Source organism: Thermobia domestica, chromosome 10, assembly GCF_964235325.1.
Source record: "Thermobia domestica chromosome 10, izTheDome1.hap1.1, whole genome shotgun sequence".
In the NCBI taxonomy this organism is placed as follows: domain Eukaryota; kingdom Metazoa; phylum Arthropoda; class Insecta; order Zygentoma; family Lepismatidae; genus Thermobia; species Thermobia domestica.
The window spans coordinates 13,580,621-13,602,298 of NC_137463.1; positions in this window are offsets into that span (position 1 = coordinate 13,580,621).

Consider the following 21,678-nt stretch of genomic DNA (forward strand, 5'->3'; position numbering starts at 1 on the left):
TATTTATGCTCAAACGATTTCGAGATATTTCCGTGGAAAGATAAAAATGGGCCACCCTGTATATATAATGTATGTGTCTATCCCGCCAATGGTTTAATGTCCTGTTGAGCAGCGAGGCAATATGAAAAAAGGTATGTGTGTCACATAAAGTGATGCTAGAGTCTTCCTACAAACTACGTTCATCGTCCATTTCAAAAGCATCGTAGTCTACATTATTTATTATTTCCGTAATTTCTTGGGGCGAAAATACGCCACTATCATAAGAACCACGTCTTGTCGTGGTGGTATTCATAGCCAAAAGCTCAACTAAAAAGAAGTGAATCCTAAGCAAACTACAAGAAGGATGTTGAAACAACCATACACACTTCCAATGGCTAATAGAAAAGGGGAAAACAAAAATAGCTACATGTTTTTGCCTTTTGAGTACTCATATCTTTTTGGGAATATATACTTGACACAGCATGTCATTTAAATCTACGCAATACATGACCTGTACGCATGAAGGTGAAAAATATTCGTGAAAAGTAAACAGAAGGGACTAGTTGTATGCTGGTGTTGTATTCTAACAGTCAATTCAATGTTCAACTTCCGGAACTGACCTTGATAAATATGTCTGACTAAACGCCTTGTAACAAGAGGGCAACTAATTATCCATGAGTCCCTTGCAGCTATACAGTTAGCTGTGTGCGTTCTGAGTCACTCCCTCTCTGAGCCTGGCTGTGTTTGCGAAAATGTTGTTTGCTTTTCCTGCTTTGGGGTAAGGAGTAAGAAGATACCATTGCACGCCTTGGGAGAGTGGGATGGAGTAACATGAAATGATCGAAAGACGACTGATGTTATTATAAAGTTCATAGTTTCGAGCAGTGCCATATACTGGTTTGAAGGCATGGGCTACCACTGACCTTGTATATTATTATTATTATCGTTAATGATAATAATAGATAAAGTAATAATAATAATAATAATAATAATAATAATAATAATAATAATAATAATAATAATAATAATAATAATAATAATAAAATTTGCATAACAATGAACAAAAAGTGGTTGATGTGTTTTTTTTAACTTTTGTTTTGAGACCATTAATGTTTTCCACCGTAAATGAAATTCCACAATACATTTGCGCAGTTCTCATGGAGTACATTCGTAAAATGTTAATTTTTACAATTGTAACTTCATCAAAAGTCGCCACTGTTACTGACTTTGGTTGTCATTCCTTAACAGTCTTCGCAAAATTCTGAGTATAGTAACGTAACGCAAAAATGCACAATCATTATAATTGCTATGTTTATTATCGCTACCTAAATCCCAAATTTTTGCATTAACAAACGATTCTCGGGCGCTTTTGTTGAGGACATTTTGACCCGGGCCTTCTTGACGCAGGGCCGTTTGACTCGGGCCGTTTTGAAGAGGGCCCATTTTTGACAAAGACCCGTTTGACGCAGGTCCTTTTGACTTGGGTCATTTTGTCGTGGGATCCGTTTGACCGGGCTCTTTTTATGAGAGGCGTTTTGATTCTGCTCCTTTCGACTCGAGCCCTTTTAATCCGGGGCCGTTTGATTCGGGCCCTTTTGTAGTGGCTTCCTTTTTGACCAGGGCCCTTTTGACACGGAGCCGTTTGATTCCTGCCCTTTTGCAGCGGGACTCTTTTTCACCCGGGCCCGTTTGACGCGGGACCTTTTGACTTGGGTTATGGGACCCCTTAACCCGGGCTCTTTTTATGAGGGGCATTTGATTCGACTTTTTTTTAACAATGCCATTTTCATGAGGGGTGTTTTGATCCGGGACTTGCCTCGCGCCCTTTTGTTACGGAGACCATTTGACCGGGGCCCTTTGACACAGGAGCCGCGGTGGCTCAGTGGTAGAGCGTTCACCTCTGCTGCTTGGAGTCCTGGGTTCGATTACAGCCCCCGCCAATTGAACTTTGTGGTGGACAAACACCGTGTGCGTGGGTTTTCACCCGGGCTCGTTTGACGCAGGGCTTCGACTTGGATCATTTTGTAGTGGGACCGTTTTGACCAGGGCTCTTTTGATGAGGGGCGTTTTCATTCGTCCAATATCGACTCGGGCCCTTTTAACCCGGAAGCCTTTGACAAAGGGCCGTTTGACTCGGTCCCTTTTGCAGCGGGCCCTTTTTTCACCCGGGACCGTTTGACGCAGGGGCTTTTGACTTGGGTCATTTTGTCGTGGGACCCTTATTTTGATCCAGGCCCTTTTGATGAGGGGCGTTTCGATTCGGGAGTTCTGACTCGCATCCTTTTGTTGCGGAGATCTTTTGTCCCGTGCCCTTTTGACGCGGGATCGTTTGACTTAGGGGCCGCTGTGGCTCAGTGGTACAGCGTTCACCTCTGCTGCTTGGGGTCCAGGGGTCGATTCCAGAACACACCAATTGAACTCTGTGGTAGGCAAACACCCTGTGCGTGTGTTTTCTAGGGGTTCTCCCGTTTCCTCTCACTTTCTTCATTCCACCATTCCATTCATTACTCATAATCACCGTCTCCCTTAGCCTTCTGGCATATTCGTGGGACGTAAAACTCAAAGATTTTTTTTCTATATCGGTCTTTTGCCCCCCGGTGGAAAAAATCATGCGGGCGTTAGTGATTATAATGTTGCTTAGTTACTGTATTGTATTGTTCTATACATGGTATAAATACTTCTGTGTTTTATATAGTAATGAGAACCTTATTTACATTTATTACGGTCCTTGCTTTACGACAGCAAAACATATTCACGTTCAGCGTAATCAGTTTCCATTCCCAAATACTGTAATTACAGTGAGGCGAATGAAATAATTGATGCACAGATTTAGGACATAGAAAAGTGTCCTGCGAACATGTCGTAATAAATTCCTGAAGAGTGAAAAGCGCTAGTAGCAGTAATTAGCTCAGTCGGTCCCTACAGTTCCTTAGTAAATTACATAAATCTTACAGATGTTGTATCTCTTTCTTTCTCTTCTCTCTACATCATGTCTGGATATTAATGTCTGGACAAATAAGCTAGAATGGCAATTTTAAAAAGTAAGATGATCTACGCTATCAGTGACAAATGTTCTGGTGTTTAACATAACATATAAGGCAATAAATTAAAAAACAGTGATGACAGTGCACTGATGCTTGAAATCTGTGCCTTTACTCTCTATACCTACGTTATTTCCCTAGTCAAAATAAAAACTCTTCAAAATTAATCACAAATTCTTATGGAACCATCCCTACCTTAGAGTACTGCGCGGTCACATACCCATCACGGCGATGTAAAGACACTTTTGGCGACGAGGATACAAATCAAAATAGAGACAACATATATAAGTGCGTTATTGAGAAATATATGGAAAGCCAGAAGAAAGAAGAGAAGAGGGAAAAGAATAGGAATAGCAGTGGCGTATTTTGTGGGCTACCGGGCCTACTGGCGGTAGCCCTAGAATATTGCAAAATAAAGTTATTATAATATAAACTAAATTATATTACTATAATTTTACACTTCAATATCTTCTTTTCAGTGATCAAGTTTCTGAAAACTGTATGCGTGTAGAAAAAGCCACTAACTTCCTTTCACGCTGTCTGTCTCGCTAACTCAAGATGTCTTCGATATGACAACACAGCAGAAACCACTCTCTAGTTACTACAGCAAGAATCGTATCAGCACGTTCCCCTTCACTTCACCTCCACCTACAGTGTATGAACGGGCTGCCAGGTAACAGCAGTTGCCTCTACACAAATCGGTTTTTTGACCGTGAGAGAAGAGTAAAGGAAAATTATACGAGTAATGACAGTGCATTTTGGGGATCTCTGGGAATTGTCTCGAACGCCTTGAGCCTCCTTTCGTAGCGGTTTGCGTCAACACAACGAAAATTTTGTGTTTCACACCATTTTGCGATAGTTAGCATAGATGTTTTAAATACTTGTTCTATTATTTTCGTCCCGTTGCCAAGGCTCTTACAGACTGAGGCTCCCTTGTTGGCTAATCGTCTATTTCAGTGTTCTTTATTACTCGGTCAGCTTCGATTCATTCTGGTGAACAGAGTTGCCATCTATACAAAGCAAAATGCAGAGGTACTTTATGGAACAAATGAAGGTAGAAATGTACGATCATCTTTCCGTAATACTAATAGGATAATATGTCTTGCTAGTGAAGAGAAAATCATATTTATCTACTTGATAAAAGGAAAGTATCTTCTAAGTTTTTTTCTTACTTTGAAGACTATATAATAATGTGTAAACTAAACTCCAATAATAATAATAATAATAATAATAATAATAATAATAATAATAATAATAATAATAATAATAATAATAATAATAATAATGTGCAGATGTTATAAAGGTTAGTAGTAGCGCAAGCCATCAAACAAGTAGTGTATACGCCACTGAGGAATATGGCACTGAGTTGGAAGAAGGGTGTAGACCAAGCACGTAGCCAGGATTTCGTGAAGCCGGGGGGGGGGAGGGTCCGCGACATGGAATATTGTGGACATCACACGAGGGGCTCGATCATTCTTAACTATTTTATTATCAACATATATTGGTTTCTTAAGACAATAAAATGAGGATATGTTGGTAAGTATTTTAATAACATTAATAACAAAAATGAAGAAATCAGGAGTAAAATAATAATTTAAAAAAAACGCACTGAAAAAAGATTTTACAATATTTACGTCCTTCCTCTGTTCGTTCAATGTTAACAGAACTTTCTTTCCACATACTCAGTTCACTACTGTCTGTTCCAAATGACATGTTAAAAGAGCAGCAGAAAATTGTTTTTGAAATAACATGTTTGATACTGCAAGGATATGATAACGAAAAATTATGATTAAAAAAATGTCCACGCTGTTACACAACGGCACTATGCTTTCGAAAGCTTGAAATCTCCCTGACTAATAGTAGAAATTCTGAGAATTCCTTAACTTTTCGAGAAATTTCAAATGTCCTGACTCTTCCAGGATATCTCGCTCACCTCGCCACCATGTATTGTGATACAAAGTAATACAAATCTTCTCATAAGAAAGAGTAACCAAAAGTTTCCTGTAGCTTATTATTTTCAACGCTGATCCTTCTTTTTCTCATTTCATTTTGTTTCATTATTTCTTATTTTATTCATTTCTGGTCTCGAAGCGGGGATCCGGACCCTCCGGATCCTCCCCCTTGGCTACATGCCTGGTGTAGACTAAAGTCTTAATATGGTACCATTATTATTATTAAGTATTCTGCCTTTCGGCAGATCCTGGGACTAATAAGGCCTTTTTTTTTTTTTTTCAATTTTAGATTTGGGCCTGGAAATGTTTCTTCCACTTTCGTCGATTTTCACCTTCCTCTTTCAATCCCAATATTTTCTCCTATCTTTCAAATCATCGATCAGCTGTGTACTTCTTCCTATTCCTCGCTTTTCTTCCATCTTCCCTTCAATGACGGTGTGAACAAGACAATTTCTTCGCAAGATGTGCCCAATCCAATTGGCCTTTCAACGAAGGATGGTGGCTAGAAGTGTCCTCTTGTCTCCTATTCGTTTTAAAACATTTTCGTTTGTTGCTCTCTCTCTCCATTTTACCTTCTCCATCTTCCTTCAACACCACATTTTGAAGTTCTCCAAATATTTCTTCTCTAACTTCCGTAATGTCCAAGCCTCTGGACCATACAGTCCAATGCTCCATATATAGCACTTGACCAACTTCTTCTTAAGTCCAATATTGAGCCTACTAGTTAAGAGTGATCTTTTCTTGTTGAATGCTTCTTTAGCAATGGCAATTCTTGACCTGATCTCTTTGGTGCAGTAAGCATCTCTCGTCAAAATACTTCCCAGATACTTGAAATTATCGACCTCTTTAAGTTTTCTTTGTTCTAATCTGATCCGGAAGGGCGTACTTCCACAGGATATTCTCATGACTTTCGACTTTTCGATGTTAATTTTCATTCCATACAGTTTTCCAGTATCAACTATTTTGTCAATCATCTCCTGTAGTCCTCCTTCGGTTTTAGCTATTATAACCGTATCATCTGCATACCTGATCTTGTTAATGATCTGCCCTCCAATCTTGAAATCTTCAATTCCCATTAATGCTTCCTTCATTAAACATTCACTGTAAATGTTGAATAATTGGGGCGACAAACTATATCCTTGTCTGATTCCTCTTCCACTCCACACTATTGGTTTCTCCTTCATTCAAGCGCAGCTTCACTCGTTGTCCTAGGTACAGGTTTTGAATGAGTCGTCGATCTCTCCAGTTGACTCCGATTTCTTTAAGTATTTTCAGAAGTTTCGTCCAATTGACTCGGTCGAAAGCTTTTCGCCAGTCGATGAAGCACAATCACAACTCTTCCTTTACATCAAGAATTCTTTCTGATATAATTATCATGAATCCAATAGCATATCTGGTGCTTTTCCTTTCCGGAATTCAAATTGATCTTCTTGTAGCCTCTCATCTATCTTACTTTCCAACCGCCTGTTCAGTATGCGTGCAAGGATCTTTCCAGTGTGGGAAATCAGGCTAATGGTTCTGTGATCGCTGCATTTCCTTGCTTGCTTTTTCTTGATCAATGCAATCATTGTAACATCAAGAAAATCCTTTGGCCATTCTCCACTCAGGTAGATCTTGTTAATAAGTGAAGTCAGTGCTTTCATTGCGTTGTCTCCTAATTCCTTGAGCAAGTCTACTGGTATGTCGTCGTCTCCAGTGGCCTTTCTCCTTCGCATGTCTTTGATTGCTTGTACTACTTCACTTTTCAATATACTGGGTCCTTTTTCATCATCATCCACCTCTTTTTCTGCTTCGATCGCAATATCTTTGGGGCGGTTCTTCTGATCATACAGATCTTTTATGTATTCCTCTCAAATTCTAAGGATTCTTTGATGGTCAGTGGTTACATTACCTTGTTGATCTTCGATGCCGAATGTTCGTATACTTTTGTTAGCTTTCCCTCCTAACTCTTTTGCTTTCTGGTACATCAGATCATATCTTCCGCGCTGTTGAAGTTCCATTATTTCTTCACGTATCTGCTCCATGTACTACCATGAGCAAAATAAATGACGCGTCTCTTTATTTTGAAGTTTTTTGAAAATATCTCCGTTTTCTTTATATGTTCGAAATTTCGGAAGGTTTCCCCAGCAGAACAGGTTAATAACAAACTCGTTTTTAATATTTGTGTTAGATATTAGCTTAAAATAAAGAAATTAGAAACAAAAAACATTAAATCGACAGAAATCTCGAGAATTACCAACTCTGCTAAAGTGGGAAATTTTCAAGAACACGAGGGAATTCTGCATTTCAACACGAAGCAGCGACATCTATGTCATTGAGAGAAATGTGGATTAAATCTACAAACTAAACTTTTAACGAATATTTCTAGTATGTCTTATTATATGCATTATCTGCAAACTCCAAATATATGAATATATGCTAAGTATTAACATAAAGATAGAGCAAATAGTGGAAATTATCTATGGAAAAGGACGAATTGGTAGGACGATCGTAATGAAATATCGTCTTTACCGGAACAGGCTCAGTTCACGTAAAAAAACAAATAGCTCAGTTAGTTAAAGCAACGAGTCTGTATGCTGAAGGTAGCGGGTTCGATCCCGTGGAAATGCCGTTATCATTTTTATCACTACACTACGGTTATTTTTTTTATTTTTTTATTTGGGAAAGAATCAAATTGTAACGTATGTGTAAAACTCATGACGGTACCAAAAAAAGAAAAAAATGCTGTTGTCGCACTTGCATTAGCGTCCCTAATTTTGTTTGCAAACAGTTTCGTAATTATTTCCCCTGTGCTCACTGCTCACCATATGCTCGCTGGCGCATAACGAATGTTTCCCAGTAAATGTTAATTCTAATTTGGAGAATTTTATAAAGTTTCACAATATTTCTCACTAGATAGTCTTCTATCTACGTGTTTGGATATTTTGATAACAGATTTCCCTATTAAATGTTTAATTTTCCCTAGATGTTTAATTACGGAAAAGTTTTACAATGTATTTGTACTGAATTGAAATTGTTTTGAATTTACTACATAAGGTAAGTAGACCGAAGGAGGAGAACTCAAGTAATTGATATTCTACGTAAAAGCAACCTATTGTAGAATGATAATGCTTCTTACCTTCAGCACATAATCTTTACGTTAGAGAGTCAGACAGAGAAAAATCCTGGTTTTTCCTCCTCTATGACCACCCATCTTAAACCTCTACATATCATTGTTCGTCTCACAAAATTTCGGTGCTCCAAAAACATTCAAATAATAATAATAATAATAATAATAATAATAATAATAATAATAATAATAATAATAATAATAATAATAATCCTGAATATACCATCCTTACATAATGTAGGATATCTTAGTTTCCTAGTTTAAATCTTAAATATCTTAGTTTAAAATGCTTTCTTTAGTACTTATTTGAGCAACCATTTAGGAGGGGGTACGACTTTTTATTTTGCCCCTCTCATTTCAGTAGCCTTCCAACAGAAAGTAATTTTTGATAAGCAGGACAGACAAAATGAATAAGAAATATATTTACAGCATCCTCTCCCCTTTCATGATTGAAATATCACGTAATATTTTTTATTCTACGAAAGATGGCCCTGTCCGGTTAGGGGTAGGTAACTAAAAAATACCTAATATATAGCGCCCCTTGATTGTAATATTACCGCTTCTTTATTTGTACGAGGGAGCCCCTACACAATCAAGGGTGACAAAAAGAATAGGAAGAGTGTCTATTGATTTCAGTGGTGGATCCAGCACGAACTCCTGGGGGAGGGGAGGGGAAGTGAAACATTCTTTTGATGATGTGAAGCTGTCACAAATTACCAGTTAACTAAACTAAACAATAGTGGGGGGAACTGGAACCCAGTCAGTTTAAATTGATGTAAAAGTTTAATTTTTGGATTCATATTAAAGTTTTAGTTTCAAATGAGAATTTCAGTCCAAGTGGTCAATGATCAAATCTCGTGGGGCTCTTCAGTGTAGGCTAATACGGCCCCCTTATGAGAAAAGGCAAAATTATTAACATGTTTATAACTTTCGAATTTTTCGTCTATTTTAAAGAAATATTTTGCTTCGTATTAAAGTGTTGGTTCCAAATGACAAACTCAGTCCGAGTGGACAATGATCAAATCTCCGGGGGGGTCTTCAGTATAGGGGGCTACGGCTCCCTTATGGGAAAAGGCAAAAATATGAAAATGCTTATAACTTCCGAATTTTCCGTCTATTTTAAAGAAATTATTGGCTTCATATTAAAGTCTTGGCTTCAAATGACAATTTCAGTCCGTGTGGACAATGATCAAATCTCGGAGGGCTCTTCGGTGTAGGGGTTTCGGCTTCTTTATGGGACAAGATTCACGTAGTTGATATTGCAAAATTGTTTTGTATATATAAGTGGAAACTTGCACCATTTGGTTAATTTTACCTCTTATGTTTTGCAGATTCATATTCCAAGCAATAGTTACTTCGCAGAGCTAAAAGAAGGCACTTACTAGTTTCATTAAAATGAAATGTCTTTTATGAGAGGAGCAGACGAACGAACAGGCACCCAAACGTTGGTTGAGTCGTACGGTTGAAACTCGTTAAGCTCGCTTCAATTATTATTATTATTATTATTATTATTATTATTATTATTATTATTATTATTATTATTATTATTATTATTATTAATAGTAATAATAATAATAATAATAATAAAGCATTGCAGGGACCTTTGGTGCAGGGGGTCCGTGGCTCGATTCCCCTTCGTGCCAAGTGAAATTTGAGGTGGACAAATACCGTGTGCATGGGTATGTGTTTTCTTGAGATTTTCCATTTTCCTCTCATTTTCTTCATTTCACCATTTCATTCATCATCATTCTCCCTTAGCGTAGGTGCATAATCGTCCAACGTTAAACTAGATATTGCAATTTCAATAATAATAATAATAAAAATTAATTCAACTGAAAGGACTGTAATTTATGTGGACAGCAATTATCATAAATATGCAACCATTATAAAAACAATGCTTTGAGTAGAAAGATAATAATTCCCAAGTGTTAACGAATGCGCACGAGATAAGACACGTCTCGAGAAAGAGACAAGACGTGCTTTGTGACATCCAAGATAATACGAGGCAAATGTTTTGGACACGAGATAGCTTGTAAAATGTCTCGTCTTGTCTGGAATGTCTCGAAAACAAAAGTCTAAGTTTTAAAATTATTTTTCAAGATCTATTCTCTCAGAAGTAGTTCTCTGCCTTAAAATTAATAACGACATTTGTGATTTAAAAAAAGATAAACAATGCCTAAAGTTAATAGTTAACTTTTCGAAAAGAAGCTTCATTAAGGGTGAACCTGAAAGATGTCCACAAACTTCGGGAGGTGATTCGTGACATCAAAAGGAGACAAATGGTCCTTTTGCAGTTTTCGAATTCAGCTTCGTTGTCGAGATACAGGGTTGCCAACTGGTCATGTTTGAGAAACTCACTGGGAATAAATTCAAGTCCAAGAATAAACTACTACTCATATATTTTTCAGGTCAATTGACTTATACCATGTTGTAAGGTCAAATATTTATTTATGAAGTGTGTACAAAATTCGCCAGGGTCTTTTCTGAGAAAATCGTCGAGAAAAAGTCACCTCCAAGAATAAACTACCCCTCGTAAATTTTTCTAAGAGAAATATCTGATACTGCAATATAGGGTTGTTAATTAAATATTGATTAATGAAAAACAAACAAAATTGTTAAAACCATTTTTGAGAAAATAGCGTTTTTCGATTTTCGGCTGTTTGTAAACCACACTTATTTTAGGTGGTAGGAAAAAATGGAAAAGCTCCTGTAAGAATACTAAGTAAACCCTAAGTTTAAAATTTGGTGTAGATAAGTTGAACGGTATGGCCTCTAGGCGAGTGCATATAAAAGTGTGCCGAACGGACGGACCGGAAGGACGGGTGTCGAAAAGTCACATTTTCGGTATGTAGACGCCATGACACATGTAAATCCGTTGAAATCTGAATTTGATATTATTTTCACAATCACTATATTTTCTTCTCTCTTTTGTCGCTCGAAAAAGAAAAGCCTGAGTTTACCACAAAAAGCTAGGGAGTTTCTCAAAAAATATTCAATTACAGGGCCACCGCACTAAACTTTTTCAATTCAATTTCTTAACTGTGTTAGGCCGCAGTTGTTACTGAAGTGTGTATTTGGATAATACGAATAAAATTATCGTATTATTCAAATACATCGAATGTCAGATTATCGAATAAAAAACTTCGATTGAAGAAAATCCATACTACAAAACTAACTCACACTTTGAGCACATTTTCATTAGACATATAATAGACCAATTAATGCAATCATTGTTTATGAAATATGAAAAAAATCAAATGAGTCACTTTGGGAAAGTCGTTCAAAAAGAACACGTCAGGAGTAACCTACCTCTTGTGAATTGTTTCGAACAATGAGTTAAGATATACTTTTGGTTATTAATGAAATATTTATTTGCGAAATTTGAACAAAATCGCCTGTCGTTCGAGAAAATTGTCGGGGAAAAAAACTTGACCCCAAAAATAAACTATCCGTTGTAATTGTTTTTCATAGAAATGACTTATACTAAAATATAGGGTTATTAATGAAATACTTATTTATGAATTATCAATAAAATTGTCCGAGTAATTTTTGAGAAAATCGTGAGGGAAAAATAACTCCCCGAATAAACTATCTCTTGAGGATTCTTTCAGGGTAAGCGAGTTATTCCATATTACTAGGTTTTTAATGAAATATTTATTTCTGAGTACGAACAAAATTGCTTGACTCATTTTTGAGAAAACCGTGGAGGAAAAACACCCCCAAGAGTAAACTACCCCTCGCATATTTTTTCAGGACAAACGAGTTTTGCCATATTGTTCGGTTATTAACGAAATATTTATTTTTGAAATATGAATAAACTCTTTTGAGTCGTTTTTGAGAAAATCGCCCAGACAACACTCCACCAAGAATAAACTACCCCTCGCATTTTTTAGGACAAACGAGTTATGCCATATTGATAAGTTATTAATGAAATCTTTATTTATGAAATATGAACGAAAACATTTGAGTCCATTTTGAGAAAATCACTGAGAAAAAACTCACCCCCTTAGTATAAACTACCCCTTGTAGATTTTTCTCAGATAAATGCCTTATACCACTTCCAATTGAAAGGTTTTACAATGATTAACGGCATACCAATGACGAGACGGAAGTTTTCAGGAAGTAAATGCATTCAGAAGTCTAGACTGCATTACAGCCTGTTTTTATTTCTGCAATTGTTAACAGCTGTAATTTCGTCCAAACGCTACATGAAATAATTTTTGGTTGACGTCATTGTATTACTATTTTAGTATTGTTCTCTTCAGACTTGGTTGAAGTTTTGTCTTAACGGTTATACATTTTTTTTCTTATTTCATCGTTACACATAAGAACAAAATGTTATGGTGAGTGGAGAGATTCGAACCTACGAACATTGAGTTTATATTCTTCCAACACTTTACCAATGGACCAAGCTTTGTCTTCACGTTAACGCCCGGTTACAGGGTTTACTACAATTTAAATAAAATGGCTGGCTGTTAGAATTCCCTGCTCACATATTTCGATAAATAATTTTCATTGCTTCGTAGATACGTAGAGCAATGTTTAGATACACATTTTAGGAGAGTGAATTTTGGTGTATATAATAATTTCATGCCAGGTAAAAGCTAGATAAGTTTTGATAAAATGTTTCATATGTAGTTCTCAATAATAAGCTTGCTGTTCGGAGTGAAGTTCCAAGGTTCGGCATTGCCTAGCAGTTTTTGCTATTAATATCCCTTCTAACAATATTGGCAGTGGACAAAAGTTAGCCCGTGTTGAAGATTTTTGCTCCTAATTTAGTTATTTTACTTATTTAAGGAATATATTGAAAATTGTCAGCAGGCACGTATGCAGTAATTTATTTCGGGAGAAGTCCGACTTCAATATTAGGATAAATTATAATAAAATTTAAAAGATAATCCTTAAATTTAGGCTAAATTTACAGAGAAGTTGGGATTTCAGAGGGGAGTCCGGACCACCTGGACCCACCCCTAAATGCGTCCTTGTATGTCAGTAACGTTTCCTCATTTTGAAACCCTCAAAAACTTCGGATATATAAAGGAAAACGAGTTATTTTTGATAAAATATCACTTCAGAAGACGCGACAGTTTTATTGCACATGGTGGTATCCCAAGTTCACAAGGGCAAGAATTCATTAATTTTGATTCTCTGTCATTGTGCTCTATCGAAAGGTTAGGTTTGTAACATATTACTCCTACGAACAAGCATGACTGGCAGATAGGAATACTGAACACAACTCCAGAGAAATGCATGCTGAACTTACGTTTATAGCTACGCTTTGGTGATTTGCCCTCAAGGTCAATCGAGTGATAATTCAGTCCCGTCCCTGTTCTTAAGCCATGTTCGTATTACTTCGAACAGTTTTGATAATGAAAAGCATGCCTCTTAATATAACAGACTTCTTTCGCGTAAGAAATCGAAACTCAGTTGGTCAGAGCAACTAGTCTGTAAGAATTAGGTTGTTAGTTAGTTAGGAGCCCAGTACGAGTAAGGGTTTTTATTACTATTGTTTTTATCTTTTTTATGTGAGGAAAAATCAAATTGTGACATCGCGATATCAAATGTATTTGATTAGGTAGCTTTGTCTTAGCTAAACTTTAAACATCAGTAACCGTCGAAATTATTTCACCAACTGATCACTTACTGAACATTTCAAAAACGTCAAACCAGTGGCATAACATGAAGGTTAACATCTCCTCCGCAGTCCTTAGTTATGCGTCCGTACTTTCAAGGGCGGACTAAGGGCCGGGCGACTGCTCGGGGCGCCAGACAAAGAGGGGCACCAAAACGAGCATCAAAAAGTAAATTTTATAATGTGCTTTCTACTGACGTTTTTGGTTTATATTCTTGTAAAGTAGTGGCAATTATATGATCTTTTTCCATTTCACTATGGAAGAAGAGAGTTTCATAGTACTAAGGGGGCTGTATCGAAAAATTGAGAGATGGCATGTAGAATAAAGAGTGCCGGGAATTAAGTATTGTTTGTTTGTTTGCTTGAGTTTAGCGTTCCACGGTTATGCCTTAATGGGCAAGGGAGATGTGGATACTAATTATAGTGGAATGCGAACCACTTTTATCGTTCAACAGTAATCCACCGGGAATTGGACCCGGTACCACAGAAGGCATGCGTGCTAGCCACTAGACCAGGGGGGGTGGAGTTGGTATTGTTTATAGCGGGCCATATTCTTTGTGAACTTTTCCTAGGTAATGGATTTCTTTTTGAAAATGGGTTTAAAACAGGGGCGTCATTTAGGGAGGGCAGGGAGGGGCATTTGCCCCCCGTGAGTTTGAGATGTATATAGATTTTATCATTAGAATAGTAGTAAATCAGTGAAAAACGCGAAATTTTACTTATATCAGGAGGTCTTGCCCCCCCCCCCCCCAAAGCAAAATCTGAAATGACGCTCCTGGTTTAAACTATTAAAAACATTATGATAAAATGTAAAATATAGGCTACTACTAGGGGAAGGGCGCCAAAAAGTCACTTTGCCCGTGTGAAAATTTGGCCTGCTCCGCCCCTGCGTACTTTCTGTATATTTTTTGGCCTTGCAGCTTGTGCGGTCCTCACGCCACATTGTTGCGGGGGCGCTATTTACGCCTACCCTTCGAACGTAATTCAATAACTGTTTAAGAAATTCTACCATCAGCGTGAAAACGGGAATATATTTTTCTAATAGTCCCATAGAACTTTCACTCAGAAAGCCAGATGCAATTTTTCAGAGTGGGCTCTGGCTAAGTAGAAGGAAGATCTGTTTCCTAAGTAAGTTCCTTTCAGAAAGTTTGCTATTTCTTTAACAGTGATGTAAATAAATATACTTATCGTTATTAGCTCGACACCAAACCATCCTGGACAAATCCCTCTAGAACAATGATCGGCAAAAGTTATTCTGCATAATTTTATAAGCGACTCAAGGGTGAAACACTTGTTAACGAAAGCAATGTTGTGTATATACTGCCTTGTTTCTGACAAAATATAAAGTCTTTTGTAATCTTTAGACACTTTTCCTATTCTTTTTGTCACCCTTGGTTGTGTAAGGAAGCCTCGAACAAATAAAGAAGAGGTAATATTACAGATAAGGGGCGCTATAAATATATTAGGTATTTCTTTTGTTACCTAACCATAACGGCCTAGGGTCGTCTTCAGTAGAATAAAAAATGCTACGTGATATTACATTCACGAAGGAGGAAAGGATGCTCTAAATATATTTCTTATTCATTTTGTCTGCCCTGCTTCTCAGAAATTATATACCTTCTGTTGGAGGGTGCTGAAAAGAGAGGAGGGGAAATAAAACGTCGTGCCCCCTCATACATTTTAAATTTTGTGACGTGGTTGCTCAAATTATTACTAAAGAAAGCACTTTAAACTAAGAAGTGTAAAGTTACAACATTATGTAAGGGTGGCATATTCATTATTATTATTATTATTATTATTATTATTAATAATAATAATAATAATAATAATAATAATAATAATAATAATAATAATAATAATAATAATAATAATAATAATAAATATGAATGTCTTTGGAGAGCCGAAATTATGTGAGACGAACAATGATATGTAGGGTTTAAGATGGGTGGTCATAGAGGAGGAAAAACCAGGATTTTCCTCTCTCTGACTCTCTAACGTTAAGATTATGTGCTGAAGGTAAGAAGCATCATCATTCTACAATAGGTTGCTTTTACGTAGAATATCTATTACTTGAGCTCCCCTCCTTCGGGCAACTTTGTTTATGTAGTAAATTCAAAACAATTTCAATTTAAGACAAATATTTATAGAGAAAATTAAACATTTAATAGGGAAATCTGTTATCAAAATATCCAAACACGTAGATAGAAGACTATGTAGTGAGAAACATTGTGAAACTATAAAATTCTCCAAATTAGAATTAACATTTACTGGAAAACATTCGTTATGCATCAGTGAGCACAGGGGAAATAATTACGAATCTGTTTGCAAACAAAAATTAGAGACACTAATGCAAATGCGACGATATTTTCTCTTTTTTTTTTTTTTTTTTTTTTTGGTATCGTCATGAGTTTTACACATATGTTACAATTTGATTCTTTCCCAAATAAAAAAATAAAAAAAATAACCTTAGTGATAAAAATGACAACAGTACTTCCACGGGATTCGAACCGTCTACCTTCGGTATACAAACTCGTTGCTTTACCTAACTGAGCTATTTGCTCTCTTACGTAAGCTGAACCTGTTCTACAGTAAAGACGATTTTTCATTACGATTGGGCTAACAATTCGTCTTTTTCCATAGGTAATTTCCACTATTTGCACTATCTATACGTTAATACTTAGCATAGATTCATATATTTGGAGTTCGCTGATAATGCATATAATAAGACATACTAGAAATATTTCGTTAAAATTTTCGTTTGTAGATCTAATCCACGCTTCTCTGAATGACATAGATGTCGCTGCTTCGTGTTGAACTGCAGAATTCCCTCGCGTTCTTGAAAATTTCCCACTTTAGCAGAGTTGGTAATTCTCGAGATTTCTGTCGATTTAATGTTTTTTGCTTCTAATTTCTTTATTTTAAGCTAATATCTAACACAAATATTAAAAACGGGTTTGTTATTAACCTGTCCTGCTGGGGAAACCTTCCAAAATTTCGAACATATAAAGAAAACGGAGATATTTTCAAAAAACTTCAAAATAAACAGACGCGTCATTTATTTTGCTCATGGTAGTACATTTCTTTGGCTTTGTCTGTTTCTCTTCTCAATTCATTATTCAGGCTTCTGTATTCATTGATGTCCGTGTTTTTTGCCCGTGTGAAGATGTTTCAACGGAACTTCAAAATTTTCCGTTCAAATCTTATTTTGATTCCGTTGTCCACGTAACACAGTTTCCGTTTAACCTGTTAAGTTCAAGTAACTATATATAGGCACTAAAATAATGTCTTTATTATTTGTTTAAAAAAGTACTAATAAAGATTTTTACTTCTTAAGTCTAGAGACATGATAGAGGACGTTACGTATGGTTTCACGCCTTTCTGCGTCGAGATAAAAGGGGCGATGACGTAATAACTTTAAAAATATGTTTTGTTTATGTCTACTTTCATTTATTTATTTTGCCAGGCTTACTTTTGCACCTGGAAGATTGAAATTCTGCACACGCATTCAGTGCATACCTTAATATTTCTTAGATTTGTTCCAGAACTCTGCGTTAAAACAGGGGTCCAGAGGGGCGAAAAGGTTTTTAAAAAAGGATATTTTTAACAAAAAAATCCCTTTTGACGCGATTTTCCCGCCTCAGAAACATGATGGACACATGTGAATGGCATCGTTAGAAATTCTGTTTTATTCTGAAGAGAATGATGTACGAACCATGGCAATAGAGATTGCACGAAATATTAATATTACATCTGGATCTTTTTGAGTAATCTGGGGCATTGTGGGGCAAATTGGTAAATATTTTTTCCGTCCTTACTATTTAAGATAGAAGCTTGAAATTTAGTACACCACTTACTATTTTAAGTTGATTTGTAGATCTATGTGTTAACACGGGGGGTCCAGAGAGGCTTAAATTTTTTTTAAAAAACGTCTTTTTTCAAAAAAATCCCGATTTTTCTAAAAAAAATTCCCACCTCAGGGCCATGATAAGAAATGCAAATGATACCGTTCTAAAGGCTGTTCCATTCTGAAGAGAATGGGGTACGAACCATGGTCCTAGGATAAATAAGAATGGTGCTGTAGCTACTTGATTGAAAGTCTATAATTTACCTTTAAAAAAAGGGCAAAGTTAAAATGGTTAATGAAGGGAATTTAACAACGCTTTTCACCCCTATACGACGCTATCATCTTAAATGTAATATTTTCCATTTAAGATGATAAGGTTCCGTTTAATAAGGGATTCGTTTATTTTGAGGTAGTTTTTACGGTATTATTTTCATTCATACAAATAAATTCTGTGCATGTCGCTGTGATAAGAAAGATAACAAAAGAGTAAAACACAAATTTACAAATTTACAATATATTTAGCCTTATATATTCTTTGTGTTGTTTGACATTGACATGGTAAATTGAAGGCAAGGTTGTACGAGTACGATTCTATAGATGGAATTGATTGATGTCGTAATCAAAGAAGGAACTTTTTTTTTATTGAGGTCATTTGTAGATAATGTATAATAGTCCGTATTTCGTTGTCATGCGACACATATTGATTGCAATGTTCGAAAGAAATTCTCTATTATAGATCACATGGTAAACCGATTTCTACACGAAACATGCTATCTTTATCGTTGTTTACCTAATAAATGCACGCTACAAAAGCCTTCGCGTTGATTTAATGTTTAAATAGAAGTAGACCTACATTTGGTTATTGAACCAAAATGCTATTTATATTTTCTTTGAAAAGATTCATTTAAAAATAAAAGATTCAGAATATCACAGGAAGACACGTAGTAAAAGGAATCAAAATCTTAATGGAAACAGGGCTGCTCAAAGATTTCATAGGTCGCAGACAAATTCGCGCAAATTTCAAATGTGAAGAAAAAAATCGTAAGTCACAACTGAATGAAGACAACTTAAAAAAAATAGAAAAATCACAACTCCCGACATTTGTTGGAGGTTTCTCCGTCCCTATAAATGGCTCTAATGGAAGTTAATCCGGTCTATACTAGAGTCACTGAAATTGCTCGTTCTTCGCACGAAAAGAGTAGATTTATGGAAAATATTTGAATCACTTCCCCTAGGATGCGTAGGAAACCCTCTTCACCCGTCTTTGCAAATGTAATTTTCGCTAAGTTGACTTTGTAGTGGAGGACAAACATCGTAAATTTTCTCATGGTTCTCCCGTTTCCTCCCACCTTCTTCATTCTACAAGTATCACTCATCTCATTAAAACTAGGGATGCCCAGAACTGATCCGGTTCTAGAAGATCCGGTTCCGGAACCGGTTTTTCTGATACAGGTCTGGAACCGGTTTTCGAATCCAGGTCTGGAACTGGTTCCTAAGATCCGGTTCTGGAACCGGGATTTCGGATCCAGGTCTGGAACCGGTTCCTAAGATCCGGTTCTGGAACCGGGTTTTCGGATCCAGGTCTGGAACTGGTTCCTAAGACCCAGTTCTGGAACCCGGTTTTCGGATCCAGGTCCGGGACCGGTTCCATAACCGGTTCTGACAACCGGATCTCCGAGAACCTGGTGGCCATCCCGAATTAAAACCATCTTCCTCAGCCTCGGGTGAAAGTAATGATAACAACTCAAGTGTTAACTATCTTTTTAAAAGATCATTTTAAACTGTGTAGTTGGTATTATTTGCTAAAAGGTTAACTTTCTCTCTCTCTCTCTCTCTCTCTTTAGGATATGTATTTTAATTAAAAGGTAAGGATAAAAACAAAGTGATTATGTTCAAAAATTCATTTTAACGATTCATCCATTTTCTTACGTCCGTTACTTTGTGAATAGAAAGCGAGAAATAAAAATCAAATCAAAATGGTATTTAGATTTTTCATTTAAAATAATTAAAGAAGTGTTCCACTGTTTATTGATATATCCCTTGAAAGGAAGGAAAAGGCGGCAAGAAAAAAGGGTAGGGTGCAGTGGCAGCTTTAGCGGGTAGGCACGCACGTACCCAAAAATTTTGAAAGATATATAAATCCTAAAAGATACAATAAAGAGTAAATAAATATATTTTCCACTCTTTATATTAATGGCAGATTATTATTTAACAAATAGCATCAACCACTACTGTAAAAGTAATTTCTTACTGCCATTAATCAATCAAATGTGTAAATGTATCGATAAGCGAAGGAGCAGGCCTACCCAAAATTAAAATCCTAAAGCCGCCCCTGGTGGGGTGTGATTAAAGACATGTTTCAGCGTATTTTAATGTTTCTCGTAGAAGGGAAGAAAAAACTGGGAGGTTGCAATTGTTTACACAATATGGCCCTTAAGATTAGGAATACGGTACATTCCGGATATGAGAAGTGCGAAGCCGTAGACCGAGCAAATGTCATGGTCTGAGAGCGAAGTCCCCAAGTATCCGAATTTTTAGGGTGAACCTGCAAGATGTGCACAAACTCCGTGAAGTGATTCGTGATTTAAAAAAAAAAAAAAAAAAAAAAAACCGGAACGGAACGGAACGGAAGAAAGGAAGACGGATAGAAAGGAACGGAATAGAAAGATGTGCACATCAATGCAGCATGCAAGATGACTTTTTTTTTTTGTCATTTTTAGGATCTTAACAATATTTATAAATTTCCTAAAAATGTCGAAAAATACCAGTACTCAGCCACTACATTCTAGAACTCAGCCATTAAGGAACCTAAAATCAGCAAAAAAAAAAAAAAAAATCGAAACTAATGATAAAAACTAATGTAATATCATGGAGCGTTTTTTTATTTTGCTACACGACACTACAAATATAACAGATTATATCATAATTATCTAACAAAAAACACATTATTTATTTCTCGGAAAAACAGGAACAAAATTGTATTGAGCGTTTCCTTCGTAAAAATATAAGCTACCACGAAGCTAAAACATTTCAAATAGAACTAAAGTTGTTAGATCATAGCCAAATTTCATGACCAGTATATCACAATATCATTTGATCACTCTAGTTAAAAGTTAGAAAACGCAACAAGAAAATAAATCACAAAAATATGAAATAAAATTGAATTATATCTTCATAAAAATTCTACAAAGTTAGAAATATTTCACATAGAACTAGAGTGGAAATACGTCACAGCCATCAGTTTATCACCATTATTGTTTGAACACCTTTATTAAGTTAGAAAACGCAAATAAAACATTTACTTCTCACAAATAATAATAAAATTGTATTAGTTGTCTCTTCACAAAAAAATCCACGAAGTTGGATTTTTTTTTTTTGCTTAAATTGCTTTCTTCTGTTCTAAGATCTTGCCCATCATTATATTTCTCCATTCATCTGATGATATGGCACTTGGTAATTTATTTTACTTCATTTCCTCTTTGAAGTCTTCGCAATTGGTCCTGGCCAGTGGCCACAATAAATTATTTTCAAAATTTGGTGAGACTTGTCTACTGTTATTTGAACTCTTTTCGGGAGCTTTATCTATGACTTTTCTCAATATTAACGTTGGCGCTTTGAACTTGAAGTAATTTACCATTTTTCAAAACATCGTACCATCTTCCATTACATTATGGACCAATATTTTAGTACGATCTGCTTGACAAGGAAATAGAGAAGGAATCTGCGAGGAAATCAACTCGCAGATGAGCAGAGTTGAGATTTGGCGTTGCTTTCCTTTGATGTTACTAACAGTTGATAAATTCCACATTCTTTGAATAGAATTATGAATCGAAGCTTCCTTCTCGATATCACTTAACACTGTTTCAACATCTACATCTTCTAGGTTTTTTTCTTACATATGAAACCATTGACTGAGCTGATTGGAAATGTTGTGAATTAATGTCAGCCGATACACTGCAATCTTTTTCCAAACGTTTTTTCACTAGGCTACTTTTAATGCATTTAGAGTAGTCTACAACATTTCCATTGAAAGGACACAAGCCACATTTCCTGAAACCACTTACCGTTGACAAGAGTGAACAGAAGTGAGATTTTGTTATACACCTATTTATGTTTTTGGG